General features: G+C 36.5%; 1 protein-coding gene across 2 annotated transcripts in view; it reads left to right on the top strand.

Moving 5' to 3' along the window:
• The window catches only part of ap3b1a (adaptor related protein complex 3 subunit beta 1a), a 117,144-nt gene that overhangs the window by 51,095 nt on the left and 50,073 nt on the right, over positions 1–15,976 (top strand). The window lies entirely within an intron of this gene.

Here is a 15,976-nt window from a genome sequence, read left to right as displayed (position 1 = left end):
TTAACCTGCTTATTGCACAACTTCTTGCCACATAACATAAAAATTAAACACAAATCATTGTTCTGAGCCGTAATACTTTATTAATTCTTTAATTAAGCACAAAGCTGACAGAAACAAAAACAGCTGATGGAGTAACACTAACCTGCGCATTATTCAGTCGCAAGATGGGGCCAAACTGTCAAAAACGCAAAATATAGACTAACCTACATGTTATTAAATGTACTCAAAAACCATGACGTTACACACAGGCAGTTACATATGCGTGTGGATGTAAGTATATGGATTTGAAATTATTCACTGACAGTCAAGGTGGTTCGAAGTTCCCGGATGAGTTTGTGTTAATTAGCGGTTGTTATTTGGGAATAGCATACCTTAGAATATCGCGACTGATCAATCAGAATAGAGTATTTCCAGACAGACTTGTAACAATTTCTTATAAACGCTCCATGCTCCTGGAAAACATTTCTGAGTGCAGAAACTCTGAGTGAGTCACGCAGGTAAGTGGGCATGACAAACCACCTGTAGAAGACTCTCTTTCCTCTCCATATGTACCAGACACTTTCCTACAGACACTAACTATACTAGATATTTCTGTATATTTCTGGTGATTTGAAGTCCTGCTTTTATCCTCATTCGTAAGTCGCTTTGGATAAATGTTTCTGCCAATTGAATAAATGTGAATGACGCGGTTAAATGTTGGTTTAGGGTTAATTTGCATTAATAAATGTACATTATCCTGTACATTCTGTGCGCATTATTAATATTCTAATAAATATTGTACTTTGTAACGGAGGCCAGCTAGCAAAGTGATATGCAGGTAAACCTCACTCCTTTGAGCTCAAGAGGTGCTCTAGCAACAGACGCTAGAGGCCATGGTCTTAAGCTTCCTGTTAGAGCAACCGACTCCCATGCAAAGAATCACCGGTTCGATTCCAGCTCAGACCGGGTTGGGTACAGTAGGACTGGTGGGTTGCATGTGGGGGCTCGTACAGGATGGGAGTAAGATTTAAAGGGGTGAGTGTAACAGAGGCCAGCCAGCAAAGTGCAGTAGGACCAGTGGGTTACAAATTGTTTATCAAGTATGCGACTCACTCTGCAAAAAATGTCTTTGATAGTCCAAAATCATCGACTGTGATGAAGCTTGTTATGAATGAAAAACAAGCCAGATTTTTCATTTATTTATTTATTTATTTGTTTGTTTATTTATTTATTTATTTCAGTTCAGGGAAAAACCGATGCAGAACATTTGTGCATCTCATTGTAACACTTCATTGTTTTGTTTCGTAAATGAAACTCTCTTTGAATGAATTTGTGTCAGTGAATCAGTTGTTCAAACGATTTCTTGCTTTGTATAGGAATCGGCTGATTTGAACAAATCATTTGAATTAATGATTCAGTGAATCCCAATTTAAGACAGAGACTAGTTGCAACCTGCTGATGGTTTTCATGTCATATTTATTTATCCAAGGACAGACCCTCAAGGCACTAGCAAAAAAACACACTTACTACAAATACAGTCTAAATATTTTCTCCAAAATCCTCACAAAAAAAAAATCGTATAAAATATGAGCAATATTACACACCCTTCATACACTATTTTTTAAAAGCTTTTCCGTTCCAGTCTTTGTATATCAATCTAAATTAAGGCTGGGCAGTATTTCGAGTTCTGGGGATATATTGATATGATTCGCCAACCCGATGCGGGATTATGCGATATCTTTCATATCGACTTGGTTTGAGGCCACACGTACGCTTTCTGTGCGAAACAGACCACTCCAAGGTAGCACACGAGCTCCACCTGCACAAATGTGCACATGCGCAAATGAATGATACAAAAGATTTGTTCAAAATGAACGAATCGTTCAAGAATGACCCATCACTACACGCAACATGGAGGAACATGCAGTGCAGGTGTATCGAAATCTGACTCCCTGGACAAATCTGACCTCCCCTCAATGTGCATACGGGTCACACAGCGCCTGCAGCTGTCACAGCGGTTTATCAGAAACCTTTTATCGATCATTTCTTCCGCAATTGACAGCAAGAAGGAACATAGAAGCTTTATCAAATTGACAAGCAGCACCTGAATCTGTTCAAAAGAATTAAAACCGCCAAAATGGTATGAATTTATACCACATTTTGAAAGTGAAACTACCTCATATTCACTGATTATAATTCCAGTATTTATTACACGACAGTCTCTTCTTTACATTCAATTCAATTCACCTTTATTTGTATAGCGCTTATACAATGTAGATTGTCAAAGCAGCTTCACATAAAAGGTCATAGTAAATAGGACCAGTGTAGTTCAGTTTGTAGTGTTTAAGTTCAGTCCAGTGTGGTTTAAAAACCACCACCGAGAGTCCAAACACTGAAGACATACATACAACATTTACATCATGTTACAACACATTTAGCTCTGCGTTCTGGTCTGTTATTGCATATTGACTTCAATTCCGATTATATTCTAATCATTATATTTATTCTGTTTAATTGATTTATTTATTTTAGCTCCTTAACTGGAGGACGTGATTTGATTTGTGTGTGTGCCTATAGTGTACGAACGGTTGGTGGTTTAAACAGAAAAAAAAAATGATGAAAAAAAAAAAGTAAGATAAAAAAACATCCATTTGTCTACCAAACATTTCTTTTTCTATTTTAATATCTCGCTGTAGGCTACTCTTTCAACAAATAACAATATAAGAATGATAATTATAATGATGATGATAATAACAGGGAGAGAAACCCCTGTGTTTGAATAATATTTTGCTCAAAAACTGTTTAATAAAGGTTTTACAAAGGCTTTGACTCTCAAGTAAATTATTTATGGGAAAATACCAGATATCATATACCGTCATTCCTCCTAAAAATACAGAGATAGGATTTTTTGCCCACATCGCCCAGCCCTAATCTAAATGTTCTTTGTTTCCTCCTTCCTTTTGTGTTTAAAATTTTATGGATTATAGTTTTTATATTTTCTTCCCTCTTTTTTTCAGTGTTCTTGTCTGTGTGCATCCTGTACGTTTGTTTGTGCGTGTATGTGCTCACTGTGCATGTGTAAATGCTTACCGTGTATATGTTCACGGTTTGCGTTTGTGTGAGTCCATTGTGTGTGAGTGTGTTGTCAGTGTATGTGATTGTTGACCTTTGGCAGTGTGACGGCTCTTTCCTCTCTAGTGAGAGTCCAGTGTCAGGCAGAGACTGATGTGAGGAGAGAGAGAGAGCGAGGGAGGGAGAGATGTCAGTGTTGAGATGAATGAAGCATGTGTGGTCATTTCTTCTCAAATACTATCTGTGTCTTTCTCTTTTAGGATTGACACATGAACTGTAATATCCCAGCGGGCCTCAGACAATAACACACACACTCGAGACGCCTGTTTATAGACCCGCGCTGCTGTCATATTTCAAGCCAAAGATTCTCAGAGGGTCTGGGCCTTGAGTTTATTGTTTTTAATATTTATTTCAAAGCTTATGTATATTTGTAAGACCATAATAGAGACATTTTTTTAGTTGAAAAGCGACTAGAATGCAAATAGTAGGCACCAGAAGTTCCACATGAATAAAAAAAAGGCATTCATTATTATTATTATTATTATTATTATTATCATCAGTGTTGAAACTGTTTTACTGGAATATTTAATAAATAGTGAACTGCTTTTATAAGAAATAGAAGTCAATATTAGACATCAGTGTTTCCTCTAGGATGTTTTCCAGCTGTGGCGGCAGGCCTTTTTACACAGATCTACTAACTGCCTGTGGCGTTATTTCAATGACAAATGTTGTGAGCGCAGTATTACGAGTCGAGATCGCATTCATGTAATAGCCTACAGCATGCGAATCTCTTTGCTTGCGCGCCGATTTCCTTTGCTCGTGCACAAAGCTTCTTGTGCGCCCTCAAATACGCGCTGCTCAAGCGCAGACAGTGTTGCTTGATTGGGCGGCTTTGAATTTATTTTTGTGGGTAAAAAGGGACATAGGCGGGTAGTGAAAATTTGGGCGGTTTTGCTACGACGTGCCTGGTCTGCCATCATAAACCTGTTTTGATCTCCCAAAGAGATGCCATAGCCCCCGTTCTTCGCATACACATGCGTAGAACAGTGTATAAACGCTTGGGATCTCGACAGCTTTTGAGCTGGAAACAGTCAGCATCATCTGGCAACACTGAGCGCAAATCTTCTTGAGCGCTCTCAAATAAACGCTGCTGAAGTGTGATTTAGTGCATTTATGTAACGAGTATGTCTCCAACATTTATTAGATTTGCTAGGAATATTTATGAATGTCTTCAATAGACCTACAGAGCGGTATTAATGCGTCATGAAGTAAAGTGAAACAGCTTTACGTCATGTTAGCTGGCCTCACACATCACGCACCTGCCAGTCAGCCTGTCAGTCAGTCAGCACGTAAACTTAAGGGGTTAAACAAATGATGCATAGCACTACTACGGTCGGTTACAGAAAAGTTCACGCGGTTATAATTCACTTACTCTTTAATACGTTTTGGCGCGATTATCACCCGCTATTAAAAAAAATTAAATGTTTTGAATGAGCTGTAATGTAACCGTGGCGGGATGAATTTTGCTGTGGCGCCCCGCCATGGAAGAATAAATGTAGCGGAAACCATGGACATGTCTTTAATGTAAATTCATACATTTAGCGCATCTTTGTTGAATGAAATATTAAATTTATTAATTTATCAGTAAAATGCTGACCTCAAGTTTTGATGCCCATATACATCTTCCATCGACTTGCATTATAAAAGACTGAATGCTTTAGAATATAATGGAGGCAATGGTTGATATTCAGTGCTTCCCACAGGTTTGAAATATACTTATGGTTTTAGCCGGATTGAAAAACACCATTTACTCACATCACATAAATAGTTTACTGTATCCGACAAACAAAACATATTTTCATTTTCAATAATATTTGTATTTATTATGACACTTTTTCTTTTCAATGGGTTAAAGTTAAAAAAAGACTGTTAAAAAAAGACTGAAATAAAAAAGAAATACTTTTATGCTATTCAGGAGCCATGTGCACCCACTGACAGGTCAAATCTGCTTCTCTCTCTCTTTCAATTCAAAGCAAACTTGAATGCCAAGAATTTTCGATTGGCTATTTTTATACATATGTAATATATTAATGTCAAATTAACAAAATAATCAGCAAATGAGAAATAAATGACAGAAAAGTTAATAAAAAAAGACAATATCTCTAAAAATTATCATAATTGCAAGATTAAAAATAGTACAATTGTTTAAATGAGGCAAATGCATTGATTAACCATTACTAATGGTGTACATACATTTTGCAAAAAAAAAACAAAAACAACAAAAAAAAGAGCTTTTTTGGGGGGCTAATTTGTCCAGTCCTATTAAAGGCATATGCCCATAACTATTTGAGTTTCTTGCTTCTGTTGAACACAAAAGAAGATATTTGGAAGAATGGTGAAAATCTGTGTCCCCATGGTATTTTTTCCCTATTACTGTATGTCTGTAAGTGGCAACCAGTTACTAACATTCTTCAAAATATCTTCTTTTCTATTCAACAGAAAAAAATCAGGGTGTCTGCAGGGTCTTAAAATATCTCAAAATTAAAACAAAATGTTAGGCCTTAAAATGTCTTAAATTCACTGAAATTTTGTGTTGTAGGTCTTAAATAATTTTACACGGGTCTTAATTTCCCTCTGTCCAAATAAAGCTACCCAATCAGGCTGACATCCAGCCAATCACCAACAATCCACCTCAATAAAACGTTCATTTTTTACATTTAAGTGTTTTTTATTGTAAAGCGATACAATTTACAGCAACTATTATAGACATTTTACAGCAAATTCTGCAAATAAATCCCTAAACAAGGGAATAAAAAAAACTATAAATAATTACACAATTCCTCATGATAATAACAGAGCAACATATTATTAAAACGATATTTCCAAACCTGTTCGGGTTTCTTCTGTTGAACACAAAAGAGGATATTTGGAGGAATGTTAGAACTCCGTGATTTTCTCAAAATGCCCTCAAATCAGGATTATTTTTGTAAAAAATTGACTTTTTTTAGAGGGCTAAATTGTCCAGTCTTACTATTAAAGACATATTTCCATAACTATTTGAGTTTCTGCTAAGTATTTGAGCTTCTGTTGAACACAAAAGAAGATATTTGGAAGAATGTAAAAATTCTGTATCCAGCTACATAGTATTTTTTTCCTATACGCTCTCAGAAAATAGGTACACGGTGGTACAAATAATGTTTCTTAAGGAAAAGTTAAATTACATTAAATTTGTACCTTATATGGTACAGAGAAGATCTCTTACTGTTCTGTACCTTTTATGGGACAATTGGAATGAAGGAACACAATTGTTCGAGTAAAAAAGGTACATGTTGGACAGCTCTTTCTTTATTAGAATATCTGTGAAAATAAATATTACTGGAAAGCCAAAGTGATTTTATGAATAATTTCCATATTAAAACATGAATCAACATTTAAAAGCATATGTTTAAAGAAACTCTTTAACATTAATTATTAAGTTCTATAAAGCAAAATAACTCGTAACATTTAAACTAAATATTTAAGGCTTTTTAAAAAACATTTGCTAAGCATTGTCTGATAAATACATTTTCATGCTTGATATCCACACCTTTTGAGAATTTTTTTAAATATTGTACATGGGAGAATGTGTTTCTGTAACAAAAGTGTTGTGAAATGTTTAGCAAAAAAATAGATCTTTTAATTTATGTAAGTATTTTCTATTCTTTATTGTAAATGTAAAAAGTGCATTTACACAAAAAGAAACTTTTTTAAAAAAAACATTGTTTAAAAATGTATTTGATGAATTTGATTTTATATTTACTGAAAATAAATTGACGCATTTTGGACACAGAAAAATGCCTTCAAATAGTGTCTTGCCACTGTAGTCGTGCCTTCATGGATCAGATTTGTATACCTTTTGATGAAGGTACAATATTGTATGCAGGTTTTAAAAACCAAAGGTACATTTTGGTTTCCCATGGTACAAATCATGTCCTTAAAGGTACAAACTGCAATGGTACAAATGTGTTTCTTTGTCTTAAGGTACAATTCTGTTCCATAAAAAGGTACCACCCCAGTGACAAGGGTTTGTAACTACTTGGTGCAAAACTGTACCATTTTTTTTCTCAGAATGTATGGTACTACTGGTTACCAACATTCGTCAAAATATCTTCTTTTCAATTCAGCAGAAAAAAATAAACAGTTTAGAGTCACTTGAGGCTGAGCAAAGGCTGAGTCGATTTTCATTTTTGAATGAACTATCGCTTTAAACTCACGGCGCTGATGTTGAACTATGATTGCTTATAACACCCGATCCTCAATATCCTTGAGTCCAAGTAAACTTTTCAAACTTCCTACAGGCTCCAACCTTCATCTGTCAGAATTCCTATTCTCCTCCTGTCCATCACTGCGCCTTTGCCCCGCTGACCTGCATCTCAGCATTGGGGCGGGTGTCTGCGCGTCCGCTTTTGATTGACAGGCCCGCCAGGCCCGCTCCGCCGCGCCGCTAGAAGCTGTTAGCCACAGGTCATTAGAATACTACCCACGAGCCTCAGCGGCCAGGCTAATCAGAGCCCAAATAAAGGGTGAGATTGAGAGAAAGAGAAAGGGCTTATTTAAAGTCAATGCTATGCATAAATACATTACGGGCCGCTATAATCTTAGTCACGCTGGATAAACCTCATCTCACTGCCGCGCACATACATGCATCCATTCATTACGGCGTGTCGCGCAGTCACACAGCTGCTCTTTCTTAGGCGCGCGCATGCAGATGTATGAAAATATATTCATACGAGTGTGTGTGTGTGACTTGGGGTCTAGATGAAATAACGGTGTGTGAAATAGAGAGGCACTCTGATGCATTCTGGGACGGTTAGCGGCGGTATTTAGCCGATCCGGGGTCAGCGAGCGAACTGTCTGCCTCGGCTCCTCCCGTTTCTAATAACATTTTGACGTGCGGATCTGCTCTGAAATACTGTTTAAGCGCGCACCGGGGGAGCCGGCTGATAACTTTTCATTCATAATTAGCGCGGGGCGAATGGGGGCCGAACGCGGGGCGTCGGAGGGAAATTGAACTGTCAGTGTAGGGCGCGCGGGGGGCGAATGAGGGCGCGCGCGGGCTGAGCGAGGGGTGGGGGGCGTTTGACCCCATCACAATCCAGGGGCCGCGTCATAATTTGTTCATTTGGTGCCCATCAGCCGGCCGGCGGCGCTGCGCTGACCCCGTGCCTCGCTCAGTGCCGGCCTCATTATGACTCAGCAGTGAAGCAGAGGTGCACGTGAAGACGCACAGCCACCCTGTCAATCACGAGCTCACTGCTAGTGCTTTTTAGTGTGCTTTACGTGTGCTATAAGAGCATCTTGATATGATTGTGTGTACAGTACATGGTTTAGTGTTTCCCTTAGGATTTGGTGAGAGTAGCTTGGGCGGATCTTAGCCACTTTTTTTGTATATGGGTCAAAAATGAAGTGACCGTATCATGTTAAACTTAAAAGTGATTATATATATATATAGTGTTAAGATTATGGTTACTTTTACAATAGTGAAGTTTGACACTTCTATAAGCATGGCTGTTAATTGGTGCTCTGTGTTTTTATTGGATGCTTAGAAAAGCATGTGACAAAAGTGCCTTGTGTGCAGGGGCGTAACAACTGGGGGGGATGGGGGATGCGTCCCCCATACTTTTAAAGACAGACCAACAGACCATTTAGAAACAGGTGATTAATAATTATATGAACATATGATCTCATACAGCCCCCCCCCCCCCAAACCCCCCTCTCCAACACACACTTTTAAAATGTCTGCTACGCCCCTGTTTGTGTGTGCTGTATATGAGCATTTTGATATGATTGTGTGCACAGGAAGTGATTTGGGGTTTCCCGAAGAATTTGGTGAGAGTAGGTTTGGTGGATCTCATATTTTTTGTTTATAGGTCAAAAATATGATGCGATAATTTTGATGTTGAACTAAAAAGTGATTTTATATATAAATATGTACACAATGTTGGGGAGGTTACTTTGGAAATGTAATCGATTACAGAGTACAAAAGACCCTATTTAAAATGTAATAAGTAGTGTACCTTTTCAATTACTTTCTAAAAGTAACTGATTACATCTGATTACTTTTTGATTACTTTTAGGTTTCTAATGGACATTTTCAACTAAATAATTTCAAGCATTTATAACAAGCAGGTGTGACCTTACAGTAGCTCTGCAGTCTGTTTACTGTTAAAATTTCATTAATTTAGATTATATTAATTTAATTTTAATTTTAAGTACAGCCACTACAAAACCAGACCTTATTAAAAAAAAGTGTTTACTGCTGTTATAAAATCAAAATTGTATTTAGTTGTGCAGGGTGTTTTTTGTGGCATTTGCAATAAAAAAATACTTCTAAACTATTTTTGCAATTTTCATTTTTAAATCGAAGCAGCTTAAATCCAAGTCAATCACATCTTAGTGATTGTCAAAAAAAAAACTGTTAAAGAAACTTATGAGGCAGAATTGTTCAGTTATTTACTGTAAATAATATGCTGTACCAAACAGAAACAAATTATAGTATATAACAGCAAAAACAAAAAAATTACAGCAGTTTGACGGATAATTGTTAACAATGCCAAACAGCATTTCCCATTGTTTACATACTGGTTTATGTCCTCACTACAACATACTGTTAACGCTGGACACTACGCATGTAATAAATCAAAAACGAGAGTTTTTTAAAAAACTAGAACTAACTGAAACTGTATTGTGTACATACAAAACTAACTGAAATGAACTAAAATTAAAGCAAAAATGTCCTTCGTTTTTGTCTTTGTAAATGTATTTAATACATGAGCCTTTTGGAAGTAAATCTATTTGCTTCGCGCTGCAGGTGGTTGAGCCATACAGCACCTCATAGTCTGTAATCCTGCTGCCATTGGCCAGATCAAGTCCTTCGGTCCTCCTCCAGTCATTCCTAGCGGTTGCTCCCGCGACCAAAACAACGACTGGACATGACAGCAACACGGTGACAACATTAAATACGACCAGAGCAGACTCTTAAAAGTATTTATTTAACACATTTGTGTCAACTAATGTGATTTATCTCCATGTTAGTGATCCTGATCCGCGAACAAATCATTCTTTTTATCCAGATCTTTTAAGTGAACTGGTTGAGCTTGCCAAATTGGAATCATTTGGTGATTCATGTCTCCAGTAAGCACTTATACACAAAGATTTACTTTTTAATGTGCCTGATATGTCTTCTGACTCGAGATAAACTAATTTCCAGAGTTATTCGGTTATTAGATCAGTACACAGAGATCGAATTTGAGAATGGATGAACTCATAATAATGCGTATGTGTGATTCACTAAACCTGGCACAAACAGGACATGACAGCCTGCTGTGACTGAACTAAACTTGAACAACTGCAGCACGGTAAACCGAGGGCTTACATGAGAGAATCTGCCAAAACGTAAGTTTATTTCATAACAGAAAGTCGTAATGCAATTTAAATAAGAGAATCATGCTTCAGTTGGGTTGCAAAAGTTCATTGGAAAACCTTTTTAGATCATGGTGATGTTTTACCTGACTGAAATTATGATTGCTGACTACATATTTTTGATATGTTGAGCCCTAACATTGTTAGGATTGTCACGAAAGATCCGGTTCACGGAAAAGATCTGAACTTTCCATCACTACTGTAAATGAAGTAGATTTTTATTTAGTAAACCTATATGAAGACACATTTAATTGGGTGAGTGGATGGCCCTACGAATCTGCCATTATATATCTTTGAAAACAGGTGATAGGTTAAGGCAAAAGGGTCATAAAAGAGCATGAGAGAGGACTTGGGGATGCAGTGAGAACCATCTGTGTCAGAAAGGCATGAAATGTATACAACACATGTTGAAACTGTCATGTATATTTGAAAAGACACATACTGTATGGGAGAGAAGAGTCCAGTTTAGATGTTTGAAACATAAATACTAGTCATGATTACCAAATGTGAACTGTATGTGGAAAAACAGTGATGATTGTATTAGATCTGTACAATATGAGGGTCAACAAGAAGAGGGGTCTTTAAATAGGGGTCGTAAAGGAGTAGGAGCTAGGAGAGGCCTGTTAAACCAGTAAACAGCTGTGAAAACACAAAGGTTGGAGGAAGCAAGGATAAAGGGGATAACAAATTTGAGGGACATTGGATTGTCCTGGAGTGAGACTAGAGATGGGTCTGCTTATGGACCTCTCTGCTTTTTTGGGAAATATTCCAATAAAGTATATTCTTCTGATATTCATAACCCCAGTCTGAGCTTGATTTAGTAAGAGAAAAGCCAGAAACCACAACATGTACTGAAGCAGCCTTGCACTTAGGCCTGCTATCTTGTGGGCTGTTGTATTTGAGTTTGAGAATGGCTAGATGGTAGTGTTCTTGTGTCTTCTGAATACATGTTTCAAAAATATATCTTTGGTTGAGTTATACAATATTCGGATGATTTTGTATCTTGCACCTAACAAATTCTTATTTATAAAAAAAAAACAATGGTGGGCCGTTATCGTTAACGCGAGACTATGCGGGCGATAATAAAAAAATAATGCTGTTAATCTATTCTCAAAGTTGGTTGGGAGCTGGGTCTGTTCTTCGCAAGCTATGATGACTTTTACTTTGACATTTTTGCTCAGGTGTATACCTGGCTGAATTGCACTGTAGTGGGCGAGAACGAGTCTTCGAATCTGTGTGTATTCCTACTGTGAAATTACCACATCAAACGTGACGTGCTAACATGGATGCAGTTCACTAGAGTGAATCTGATTAACGTTAGCTCCATATCTAATTATCAGGCTTCTGCAGAGTTTATGTGTTCGAGTAAAACGTATACAAATAAAATGGACTGGGAGCTTTTTAAAATGAATGACGGTGAATTAAAGTCAAACCGGTGAGATGTCTGACAAAAACGTGCCCTTCTGAATCAAATCAGCAGATGCCCTTCTGGATCTTTCACTTACTTCGAAGACTCTACTGACTACGCTGACATGGACATCTGTAATCTAGTTATTTGCCTTATTAGACAATAATATAATTAAAGTGTTTACGTGAAGTGCTTTCATGTAAGAGTTTCTTGTAATTTTAGGTGACTTCAACAGCAGTTCGGCAGTTTCACTTTCACTCATGAACATTTCATTCATGCCCCGGTGACAAACTGGGCTATTAGATGCAAATAAGGAGTAAGGACTGGTGAGAGTGTTATAGAATTTATTAACGCACGTCGAATGGAAAGATTTCCGCATTTCACGATGTGTGTGTGTGTGTGGTCCTTTACTGACAGCCGCTTGTGTGGATCTTGTCATAAAATATGGCGAAAAGTCCTACATGACGGTAATAGTTTGATTGTGGTGTTTACTTCAATAATGCCACTAATATCTGCATACTCCACGTCTTAATTTCATTTCTGTTTAGTTCAGTTATGACTTTAGTCGCATTAAGGTGATCAAAAACCGCTGTTTGGAGCTTATGTAGGCCTACAGTTCAAAATTCATGTTTAACTGAATAAATAGTTAGTAAACACAAGTACATCTTATTGAACATCATTTATTTTCATCACCAATTATCATAGTAGAAGTTTCTCAAGCAGTTTGTGATTCATTTTAATGTCATTATTTGGGTAGCACACATATTCTGAATGCCTTTGGCAGAATTCAAATGAGCCATTTTAATCTAGATTAATTCCAAGATAACAGTGAGATTAATCTAGATAAAAAAAAATTACTCTATGCCCACCTATAAAATAAAACTAAAACTAATACTGAAACGAAACTAAAACTAAGCAATTTCAAAATATAAAAACTGATAAAAACTAGTAAATCTACCTCTAAAAATTAAATAAAACTAACTGAATTTGAAAACAAAAAGTCCAAACCAAATAAAAACTAAAACCAATGAAAAATCCAAGACTATTATAACCTTGCTCTGTAAAAGCCAATGTCTCCCTTTGCATTGAACTTTGAGCGTCTTACATTCAGAGATGATGTTTATGTTCACACAGCTACATTATACATCAACTAAAGTTTCAAATATGATATCGTAGTGGACCACAACTGTAAATTTGTAAAAGCAAATAAGTTAATTCCTTCATGTTGTCCTGACATAAGTGATTGTGTTAAACCCCAACATTTGTTACAGTGTAAAAAAAACTCCCTCATATATTCTTTTATCTTTTCTGATTTTAATCACAATTGACTTACAGTATTGGACAAGATCAATGCGCACCATGTGCATTTCACCAAATGACATTTGTGTCTTCCGGACAACCTCATAAACAACCTGAAGAGATTCCAAGAGAATAGATTTTTAATTCTCTCCGAAGAACATGTCCTCCGTTTATCCTCCTTTTCCCTCCTCTCTCTCTGTTCTGCCGCATGTGTTTTGCATCTGTCAGCAGATCGGTGCGGCAGCTGGACAGAGAGGATGCTGGGATATGTGAAGGTGACTAGAGCGAGTTGTCATCCATCACTAAGGTTTCCTTTAAGCTCATCCATAATAGAGCTCCTCAATCAAGCTCCCCTTCACACCGGAGACGTGTCCGATCCAGACGCGGCGGTCAAGGTTACTCTTTTCCCCCTCCGGTTATTTACTCTTCCAGCGCCCAGCGGACTTGACCACTTTATAGGGCGCGAGTGTGTGTGTTATATTGGTGATCATAAGCGATGTGTTGTATATTGGCTCGTCCAGTCCTTGAGGACGCTGACAGGAGCGGTTATCATGAAGCGCCGGACGCGTTTCTGTGTGGTAAATCTGACGCTGTAAACATTACGGCTACTTTTATCAACACAGAAAGGTTTGTCACTTCCAAAAGCACGGCTATAAATTTGTGCTGTGTGTGTTGTTTTTGTTGGACGCTTGGAAAAGGATGTGACACGTCTAAAGGTGCTTTCAGGTGTTGTGTTGGGATAACGCTACGGTTTTTGGGAGAAAGCAACTCATTCATTCTGTCAGGTTTTCAAAGCAATTTTATTTTGCTTTGTCTGGTCTCGGTTTGCGCCGTCCGTCACGGGGATTGTGGGTGATGTGCAGGTCCGTGCAGAAGTGCTGGAGATTTCCGCAGAATTCAAACGCTTATCATTCACACGTTTCTACTTAATCCACACCCTAGCTTTTATTTTTATTAAACATTTTGTTAAATAATGTTTGTTATGTTGATATTAGGGTCAATTCAAATTACTCAACATTTATATTTCAGTGCAAAATTATTGAATTTATTTTATATAATGTTTAATTAATGTCATTTATATAAAAAGAATAATTTTGTATTATGGTTGTTGTATTAAATAATAATAATTTTAAAAAAAAAGTTACACGCATATACATGTATATTCATTCATTAATTCATTCATTTTCTTTTCGACTTTATTAATCTGGGGTCGCCACAGCGGAATGAACCGCCAACTTATCCAGCATATGTTTTACGCAGCGGGTTTCAGCTGCAACCCAACTTTGGGAAACACCCATACGCACTCATTCACACACATACACTGGCCAATTTAGCTTATTCGAGAACATGCAAACTCCACACAGAAATGCCAACTGACTCAGCCGGGGCTCGAACCAGCGACCTTCTTGCTGTGAGGTGATTGTGCTACCCACTGTGCCACCGTAACGCCATTTACATATATATAATAATTAATCATTAAATATTAAGTAATCATTAAATGGCAATACTAAGTTAAATATGTGTAAATAATACAGATAAATATTTAGAAATTAAACTTTTAAACATTTCAATAAATATTTTCTATAATTACATAAATATTCAAATATTTCCTTAATTTTTAATTATAATTAACATTATTATTAGTAGTAGTAGTAGTAGTAGTAGTAGTATATATTAATAATAATAATAATAATAATAAATGCTTTAATGAATTATTTATTTTAAATATAATATTAATAATGTCAATATTAACAATCAACTAAACTGACAGAGAATATTTATTACTCAACATTTATATTTTAGTCCACAATTATTTTATTTTATATAATGTTCAATTAAAGTCATTTATATAAAAAGAGTAATTTTGTATTATGGTTGTTTTATTCATTCATTTTCTTTTTGGCTTAGTCCCTTTATTGATCTAGGTTCACCACAGCGGAATGAACCGCCAATTTATCCAGCATATGTTTTACGCAGCGGATGCCCTTCCAGCTGCAACCCATCTCTGGGAAACATCCATACACACTCATTCACACACGTACACTATGGACAATTTAGCCTACCCAATTCACCTGTACCACACGTCTTTGGACTGTGGGGGAAACCAGAGCACCCGGAGGAAACCCACATGAACGTGGGGAGAACATGCAAACTCCACACAGAAACACCAACTGACCCAGCCGAGGCTTGAACCAGCGACCTTCTTGCTGTGAGGCGACAGCACTACCTACTGCACCACCGCATAGCCTGGTTGTTTAACTGTATATGTAAATTACACAAACATACATATACAGATATAATAATAATAATTAATCCTTAAGTAATAAGTAATCATTAAATGGCAATACCAAGTTAAATATGTGTAAATAATACAGATAAATATTTAGAAATTAAATTTTAAACATTAAAACAAACCATTTCATAAATATTCAAAATACATAAATATTCCAAAAATTTGGTTAGGTTTAATCACAATTAATTGACATTATTATTATTATTATTATAAGTAGTAGTAGTAGTAGTAGTAGTTGTTGTAGTTGTAGTAGTAGTAGTAGTAGTAGTAGTAGTAGTATAATTAATAATAATAATAATTGTAATAATAAATGCTTTAATAAATTTATATATATATATATATATATATATATATGTGTGTGTGTGTGTGTGTGTGTGTGTGTGTGTGTGTAACGTTAGTATTACATTCTACTAAACTGACCGAGTATTTTAAATTAATAATATTTAATATGGGAAACATTTACA

This window comes from Danio aesculapii, chromosome 21, assembly GCF_903798145.1.
Source record: "Danio aesculapii chromosome 21, fDanAes4.1, whole genome shotgun sequence".
Lineage (NCBI taxonomy): Eukaryota > Metazoa > Chordata > Actinopteri > Cypriniformes > Danionidae > Danio > Danio aesculapii.
This window is presented reverse-complemented; position numbering and strand designations above follow the sequence as displayed.